We start from the raw sequence: 9,579 nt of genomic DNA, 5'->3' as shown, positions 1-9,579 counted from the left end.
AATGTTTAACGGAATAATATACAGCCTATGTCCACCCTGAAGTTCCATTCTAAATATTGGTGAAAGAATTTTTGAAATCGGATGAGTAGTTTCGGAGATTACCCATTACATACAAACTTACAAACATTAACTGTTTATAATATTAGTATAGATTAAAGATTTCCTTGTTGTTGGAATCTTAATACTTTTAATTTCATTACTTTTTTCATTGAAAAATAATCCAGCAAAGAGTTGCTCAATTTCTTGGTTACATTAAAACGTTCGGTGACAGTATCTGATATAATATTTTATTAATTAAAATATCTGTTATATTTTTAAATATTATAAAATGGCAGATACGCTTGTTTGCTTGGCTTGGAGACGTCAAGACATTCTCTGTCGTCCAATAAATAAATATTTAATGAAAAATTAATAATAATTAGCCTAATATTCAATGTCCTATTCAGGAAAAAAATTTACTTATCACTTCAACTTATATTAATATCAGGGTTACGATACAACTTCCCACGCATTGTCCTGGACACTATTTTCTGAGAAGATTCCCCGAATTACAGGACAAAGTGTATCTGGAATTACAGAGCATTTTCCAATATGACATGAATAGAAATATTACAGTTGATGATTTGCTGAAAAGGATGTACTTAGAATGCGTTATAAAGGTAACTTTTTCATGTTTTAAAATATATACAAAAATTCATTTGATACATTTCTACTCCAAACATTTCAGAAATCAATAAGAATCTATCCTCCTGTTCCTGTCATTGGAAGAAAGGAATCCGTATGAAATAAAAATAAGTTAGTTGTATCATTTTAAAATGTGTTGCATCTATTTATAACTTTTTATTTTAATCATTACTTTTTCACTATATCAATAAAACAGATGATTATCTTTTGCCAGCAAAATCTACTTTTGCAATTTGCATCCATACCATTCAACACAATCCTTCTGTTTATAAAAATCCAGAGGTATTCCATCTAGATCGTTTCCTGCCTGAAAACTTTTAAAAACTTTATCCTTATGCTTTTCTGACATTTTCTGCTGGGCCACGAAATTGTCTCGGTAAGTAATTCATTAATAATTTAAAAAGAGAATTATTTTACTAAAACACTTTATTTACAGGAGGTAAACTTGCGATTATTGAAATAAAAACAATTTTGACAAATGTTCTTCGAAATTTTCAAAGTTTACTCTTTGAATTCTCAAGACAAAATCGTTACTTCTTTTCAATTCGAAGTGACCCCAGTATCATTATAAAAATGTATGCAGAATAATGATAAAATACTCTTATATTGTCTTATCTTAAGAAATGTTTATTACAAATTTACATAAACATTGGCCTATAATCTAGACAAATGTATCTCTAAACTATATTAAAATGTCTTATTTACATCTATTAGACAAGTAAAATGGGATGTATTATTATTGGTATATAAACAACTTTATCAAAGTTGTTGTACCTATTATTAAAATATTCAGGGTGTATCAGAATGACGTTTTAAAAATTTGGGGGATTGTAGAGGATGAAATTTTGAACGTTTTGATATAAGGAACCCATAGCCGGAAATGTGATATATAAAGTTTCTACAGCACTTTGCACTTTGCAGTCGGGTATAATGAATGAAACAGCAGAATACAATATTTATGACAAGTTTTATTGACAAAATAGTAGAGTACAATCAAACTGTACATCGAATCAGTGGCTGCACTACTTTAGAGTAAATGTTTAATGTGAAAATCAACAACTTCGTTACATAATGTGCAACGACGAACCATGTTTTGTCCGACTCTCTGTAAGATGCCACGCTCTCCTCTGATGGTATTAAATGCTGTTAAGATACGCTCCGTAAGCTCATGAACTGTTCCTACAGGTGTTGCGTACACAAGGGACTTTACATAACCTCAGAGGAAGAAGTCAAGAACAATAACTTGACGTCGATAGACGGAAGGATAGCTACCAAAGTGAAGGGCGGTCAAGCACTTCCTACTGCTGTAGAAACTTTATATCACATTTTCGGCTATGGGTTCCTTATATCAAAATGTTCAAAATTTCATCCTCTACAATCCCCCAAATTTTTAAAATGTCATTCTGATACACCCTGTATATTCATATTACCTATTATCTTATATATTATATATATTCAAAAGTAAAAATAAAATTTAAATAATTGACTTTTTTTTATTTTAATGTGATATGGTTACGCGTAAAATACTTTTTAACCAATGTATGTATTGTTGCGTGTTGTATACGAGTGTGATAATCCGGAGGTACTCTTAACAAGAGTTACATAATTTTTCACTCTAACAAACTTAAATAAATAATTTAATTTAATTTCACTTAAAAATGCTTAAAAGGGACAAAACTTTAGAATAAAGTTAATATAATTAAAAAAGATTATAAAACTTTAACATCCTGCAATTCTGCTCTGTCACGCAACCTTTAACCAGAAATGAAGATGTTTTGTATCCTTCCTCCACGCCTCGTATCTTAGAATTTTGCACCCCATCTGGTCTATTGACACATCATTTCGGATAATCATGATGGTGCAAAAAATGTGGATAAAAAGGCAGGTTTTCAGACGCTCGGGGCAGTTCAATAGAATCCGAACGTGCCATAGGACGGCAGTTCCCCAAGACTTGCCATATGGAGTGCTACTCCTCCAGCGACTGAACCTGTCCCGACTCCACTTTTCTTCGAAGAGATCAACAAAAGTCAACATGAACAACGAGGTAATATGATTATTGTAAAACTCTCTCTCTCGGTTTAGATTAAGATAGACTCTAGGATAGTGATACGAAATAATTCCTATCTCATCCATATCCTCTATATTCTCGGTAATACGGAGTATAGTCGTAGGGTATACATGTACTCTTATGTTATCTTTTATGGTTTGTTGTATTATTAATTGTCCTTATTGTTATTTCCTTGATTAAAATTGTTAATTTTATATGTAATGTCCTTCTTGTCTGGTATTCATTCCTTATGCACAACCCCACACAGAATCTTACCACTCGGGTTCTGAGAACATTTAAGCCATCCAGTGACAAGGTGAGCAGATCTAACAGATCTGACGATTAGAGGGCCTGGGCCCTCGTCCGTATTCTTACACGAGTATAGTGTTGTAAAAATAGGTTTGTCGAATTCCATATGTAGCAGTGACTCTTAACCAATTTTGTTGACAAGGAGGAAATGACGTCATCGTGTGGTCCAAACAACTCCGAGTTCACATCTGGGGTTAAAACAATTTTTATAAACAGTCTATCTTACTTGTTAGAGATATTAGCTTTCCCATATTAAAGCTCTGGATGAAGCCATTATGAGGCAATATGTAAATAGTTTTTCCTAATGCTTTTTTTTTTTGGACTTTTACTTTTTCAGGGCGGAAGGAGCAAAACGGAACAACACTTTTTCCAATGTATGAACTTCTTTTTATTTTACAATGCGCTCTCAGCATCTACCATTAAAATATTATAAGTAGTTTCTTTCATTTAAACCCAACAAAAACACTGCATACAATAATTTGAAACAATTATACAAAGTTTTGGTAAGTTTAAATAGGAAGTTCTTTAATTCGTAATTTATATTCATTTCATAATGTGAAAAGTAATTTATTTTTTAAAACCAAACGATTTTTAATATGTTTTCTGTGATTTTCTCTGTTTATAAAATAATAGATTCGCCCAGGGATCACCAAACGTTTTTACAGCGGGTCAGATAACCATTTTGTTTAATATAGTACACTGAATACACACAAAATGAAAAAAACCAACATATTTATTTATCAACACACAAACACGATAACTGCAGCAAGATTGTAGTCGCTTTTTTTAGTAACTTCATTGCAGGTATTTACACATAAAGCACTGATATCTCTAGTCGCAAAATGTCGCCAAATTTTTTACTTCACTGATTTTCCTAAAAGTTATATTACTGTCAGATGCAAAAATTAGATTGGACCAATTTTGGCATTTTTACTTACACTTACGAGTATTTTAATTTTTTCTACATAGTAAAATCATCTACAATCTATGATATTTCCATATAAATAATTATATTTTAGCTCATTTGTGGCACAGCGTGGCATAGGCCGGATGAGCTGACGTCGCGGGCCGGATCCGGCCCACGGGCCGTAGTTTGGTTACTCTTGGATTAAACGATTCTTCATATTAAGCAAATGAAAATCAAATTGTTTCTGTCAAATATACGTTCATATTTAGATTTCCTAATAAGAATTAACAACTAATAACCTATTAATTGCACAGAAAAAGAGTACAGTACATTATACAAACTTCGGAAGGTATTAAATTAATTGATCCCTATCGTAAGTGGTTGCTAGAGAGAGAGTTTACATAAGATTCGCGTGGAGATAAATACAGTACTTGTAGTTTGAAGGATTCGTTTGTAGACCTGATGCAGGAGAGGATTCGGTCTGTCCCTTAAGAAGGTTGACTAAACCAGGCGGTTGGAACGTTAGAAGAATTCTGGATAATGTTCCGGGTCAGAGTCGATCATATACGATCGACTCTGACCCGGAACATTATCCGTTTCAGAGGCACAGAGTTAATTGGCGACGACTTTCGTTATAGAATCGAGTGGCGACTTGTTGAGTCGGGGAGGAAAAGGCGACGACTGCTTATTTGGGCCGTCAGTTCCTATATTAAAACTGTAGAGCACTGCCGTTAGGTCAAAGAATCACGGGAAAACGTCGCTTTCGCCGCCGACAACGTGCAAACTGACAAGTTCTCAGTTAGTAAAGGATAAACAACAACATTAGTTGTCAAAATATGTATGATGAAACCGAAAAAAAATTTTTGTAAAAGTCCGCGTTATCACATACTTAAGCGTGTATTTTTACTTTCCTGGCTCTGTTATATATAACAGAAGAAAAGTATGGCGATCGGTCAAAAAATATTCCTTCCCAATGTAATTTGATCTGAAAATTAAAAAAAACTTAACTTGATTTATCTATCTCGGCTGCTTTAATAGAAGCATGAAGCTTATAGCCCAATAAGTTGGCAGTTCGTTTGTCTTTAATAATCAGGTTTATAAAGAAAAAATTTATACTTGCAGACTTTATACTCGTTTGTATCCTTGCCCAATTTGCACATTCTGGCGTTACGCAGTTTTTGGCACGGTTAAGAATTAAATCAGCATAAGCACAATTATTCCAGATATCACAGGTACTGACAAGTAAAGAATTTTCAGTTCTGCCGAAAAAATAAGCTACATATCGACTATTGACCATTTGTGACTCACCATAACGAGGAAAAATTTAAAAACTAGTAAGTAGGTTTAAAATTAATAAATGCAAATGTATTCTGACAGATTATGTGTTAATTATACTTTCTATTTGCAAAATTTCCTAACCTTAACAACGAAATAAGAAAAAAGTGAACTTTTAAGAAATTTGCAGGATTTCCCAGGATGAAATGAATTTCCCAGGTTAAAATACAACCGGGATCCCAGGACTTTGTTTGAGAAACCGTAATAAAAATAATGTCGTTAGATATCAACAATATGTACTGTACCTATCCATAACACATAATAAAATTAAAACTTCCTTAAAACATGTGAACAGTTCAGATTGGCTTTTAAATCTTATTACTTTAAAATTGTAAGGGGAATATTTTAAATTTAATTTTATAAACACAGAAAGGGCATCCTTTGGAAAGTAGTATTAGCCTAAAATTACCGAATTAAGAAAAATTTTTGTTTAGTTTTTAGATTAATTTTAAAATTTAGTTTCGAGTAACTCTGAATTTGCTCTATAGTTTTGTTGGAATATCTAAAAATTGCGAGAAAATATATTATGTAAAGTGTGTGCCATATTATACATATATTGAACTTTTTAAATTATTTGAAAGTATTTCTGTAAATACATAATTCATGGTTACACGCATTTTCTGTATTCACTAGAACATTGTGCTTGCATATTAGGCTGGGTTAGGAATTGAGTTTTGTGTCTGCCTAAATGCATACTGTAATATCATAAAAATGTATAAAATCATTTCTGTTAATAAAATAATTAAAAATACTACAATTTATAAACCCCCTTATTTGTTGTTTGATAAATTCTAAATATTTAAACACGAAGGTAAGCTCAGAAACAGAGTAGCGAGGTTGAGGCCGAAGTTTTAAACGCGAAAAGGTGTAAGTCGGACGTTCAGCACCGCTTTCTTGTAAGCCTAGAAGTTTGACAATGGTGTTTGGAATGTCGAGCATGATTCCACAGACTATCTAAACATTATTATCAAACTTCTAGGCTTACAAGAAAGCGGTGCTGATCGTCCGACTTACACCTTTTCGAGTTTAAAACTTCGGCCTCAACCTCGCTAGTATATAAGGACAAAATGTTAAGCAAACACAGATAGGACCAGGGCTGTGGAGTCGGAGTCGGAGTCGTGGAGTTTTTGATGTTTTAGCCGGAGTCGGAGTCGGAGTCGTCAAAAAATCCGCCGACTCCGACTCCTTTTTACTTACCGACTTGTTATGTATATAAAATGGAAAAGTATTGGAATCGTGTCAAATTTGACCCTCCAAGTTTTTTTTTTTTTGTAAATCTACACGTTTGGAGACCTCCCGAATTCCTCAAAAAAGTCAGTAAAGGGGAAAAATTCGCGCGCGTGTGTGTTGGCGTCTAATTTGTTTAATATCTGTATTTTCTGTTCTGAGATATTAAACAATATCTCAGAATGAGTAAAGTTTAAGAAACGAAATGTGGCACTGTGGCTTGTGTATAAAGGGGCATTAATACTATTAAATTTTGGTTCTTAATTAAAGATTGACAGGGTGAAGACCTAAAAGTGGTCATGTGTCATATCTCTTAATGAATATTTTACTCGTTATTAGCGTTCAAAATTAAAAAAAAAATAAAGAAAACTCGTCTCTACCCTCAAAGTAAGCTTTTCAGTCATTTTGTAATAGTACAGTAAAACCCGTTAAGATGTTCTCGCCGAAGATGTTAGAATGTATATGGGGACACGATTTATTTCAACCACTTTGACGCTTAATAACTAACTCCTGTGTTAAACCATTTGACTCCGATTCTGACCACTCTAACCACAGAAATTATTAGGCTTCAAACAGGGTGAACAAAATCATGCTCCCCACACAGTCTAACATCCACACATATAGAAAAAACCTCGAATCTTTTGTATATCTCGAAATTTCAAGGTGTCCCGAGTCCAAAAATATAAAAATTTGGGAGGGGTCGTTTTTTGAGCGAACGCTACACTTTTCCTCTGTTATATATAACAGCCGAAAAAGTAAAAATTATCGAATACATATTTATATATTATTTATAGAAGTATTTTAGCTTTGGAATAAAAAGTTTCTACGCTCTATCTTTATTACAACTCTATTGAATCTTTTATTCTGAGGTCACGTGATGACATCAGAATTTCCGGGTTTCGGTAACAAGTCCGCCCCTAGTCGGAGTCGGAGTCGGAGTCGGATGGTAAGGAAAAGTCGGAGTCGGAGTTGGAGTCGGTAGATTTTTACGCGACTTCACAGCCCTGGATAGGACATAAGACGTACAGAACGTATTAGTATGGGAAGACATAGATTAAAAAATATTTTAAAATAAAAGTTACATACATTAATATGACAAAATTAAAATATGAACATTAATGAACAATTATTTATTGTGACATCGTCACAATGCCGGGCTGCATTACTACTCATATTTTTAATTTAACAACAAAATATATTTCTTGAGTCTAGACATACAGAATGAGTCAATTTCATTCAGCCTCTTCACACGCTGTAGAGGTAATAAAAATTCCACGACGGAGTCGACCTTTCATTGTAAGCTTCTGGTCCGCCATACAATCCAGAAAAGTTAAAATAGACCTCTAGTAGCGGCACAATCATGAAATAAATAAATACATTTTATAAAATTGCGTGTGAAAAAACCGAATGAAATTGACTTATCTTGCATGTATAGTCTCAATAAATATATTTCTTTTGTTAAGGTAAATTCGTCCCTGCAATTTTTTTAAATATTTTAAATTTATTTAATTTTAAAATATGTGCTCTCCACCTCAAATTAGTAGTGGCTTGCCTCTGTAAATCATACTTGTCCTGTAACAATATAGTCATGCTGGTCGTGAAAAGTAAATTCTAAATTGAAATAACTTCGCTTCTGGTTTGCGCTGAAAGATCGAATATAATTAGTGGGGGCCGCTGGCGCCAATGGTTTCCGTATCTCGTCTCAACGTTTATCTATCTAACTCTTTTCTCGAGATTTAAGGAAAGTATTTCTTCATTTCATTTGTTTATATTAAATTTTGCTATTCATTGTTAATCAAAATGTGGTTAGTTTTCGTTTTTGATTTATCTATGCACTCCCACTCGCTAAATCTTAAGCCCTCTTCATCCTTGATAATAATAATTGTTATACGCGTGTTTGTCCGCTGAATTGACTAACTGGTGTCAGTTCTGACAGGATCGGGTTTCACGATCTTAATCTTTCGTACCGCTCATAGAAAGGCCATTCCTTCGACATAGTGAGTGGAACGAAAATTTCGACGGGGTGAACGCGAAGTCTAGCGTAAATAAGCTCTGTATCCTCACATCAATGATTCTTTGATAAATTTCTATTGATTGTTAGATCTGATTACATATGTATTTTAGTCGAGTTTAACTGGCATGCTTGTAACCCCGAGGTTTCCGGCATTCTAGTCTCTCTCGTTTGTATGCGGAATGCCGGTCATTCCGCGTAAATACTGTACAGTAATATTTTACATCTTTCTTGAATAATTTTAATGGTATATTGCAAAACAATTTTTTTGTTTATAGATTGAAGAAAGATCGGCGAGTATTCCGATCTGAAATGTATTTAAATAAAATCGTCTTCTGACTAATTCTTAAACTCCAGAGAACATCGGATTTGGTGAATATAACATTTCGGTTTATTCCTTCAAAAATCTCCCGTCTTAATGTCGTCCTGGCCAATGTGTTAATTAATATAGCCTATTTCTATTATTTAACTGTGCTATTACCCCGAAATGTTTTAAAATGGTTTTTTGAACATTACGATAAAGGAGTAGCCTCTAATACAACTTCAATACAAAACACTTTAAATACAAAATCAACTTTACCGAAAAAAGATAGTCAGTTCCCTGAACACTAATAATTTCATCGTCAGTTTGCGCCTCGTCATGACGGGCCCGGCCACGAGATTTCCGGATTTAATCCACGTCTTTAACGAATAAGTAAGAGCCAGTTACTCCTGAGGCGACCTCTCGGATGCATGGCGTGCCGTCCATGGAAGCTGTGCAAACACCGTTTTTTTCTATTTTCTAAAATATAAATACATATTGTGCGATTTTTATATTTTAACGTACTTTGAACTAATTAAAATTAATATTTTATTATAACCGCATTATATATCTCAGTCTTTTTCAACCTGGGGTCGCGAAGCTTTACACGGGGAATCGCGGGTAGAAGAAAAAGACAAGTGTTTGTAGGTCCTACACTACATTAAAAAAAACTACAATTTAAGCGAGAATTACGGCCCACCCCAGAAAATGATAGCGGAAAAAGTGTTGAGCTGATTTGCAAAAGAAAATAAAAAGTA

Source organism: Centruroides sculpturatus, unplaced genomic scaffold (assembly GCF_000671375.1).
Source record: "Centruroides sculpturatus isolate CEXI.00-Female unplaced genomic scaffold, Cexi_2.0 scaffold863, whole genome shotgun sequence".
NCBI lineage: Eukaryota > Metazoa > Arthropoda > Arachnida > Scorpiones > Buthidae > Centruroides > Centruroides sculpturatus.
This window is presented reverse-complemented; position numbering follows the sequence as displayed.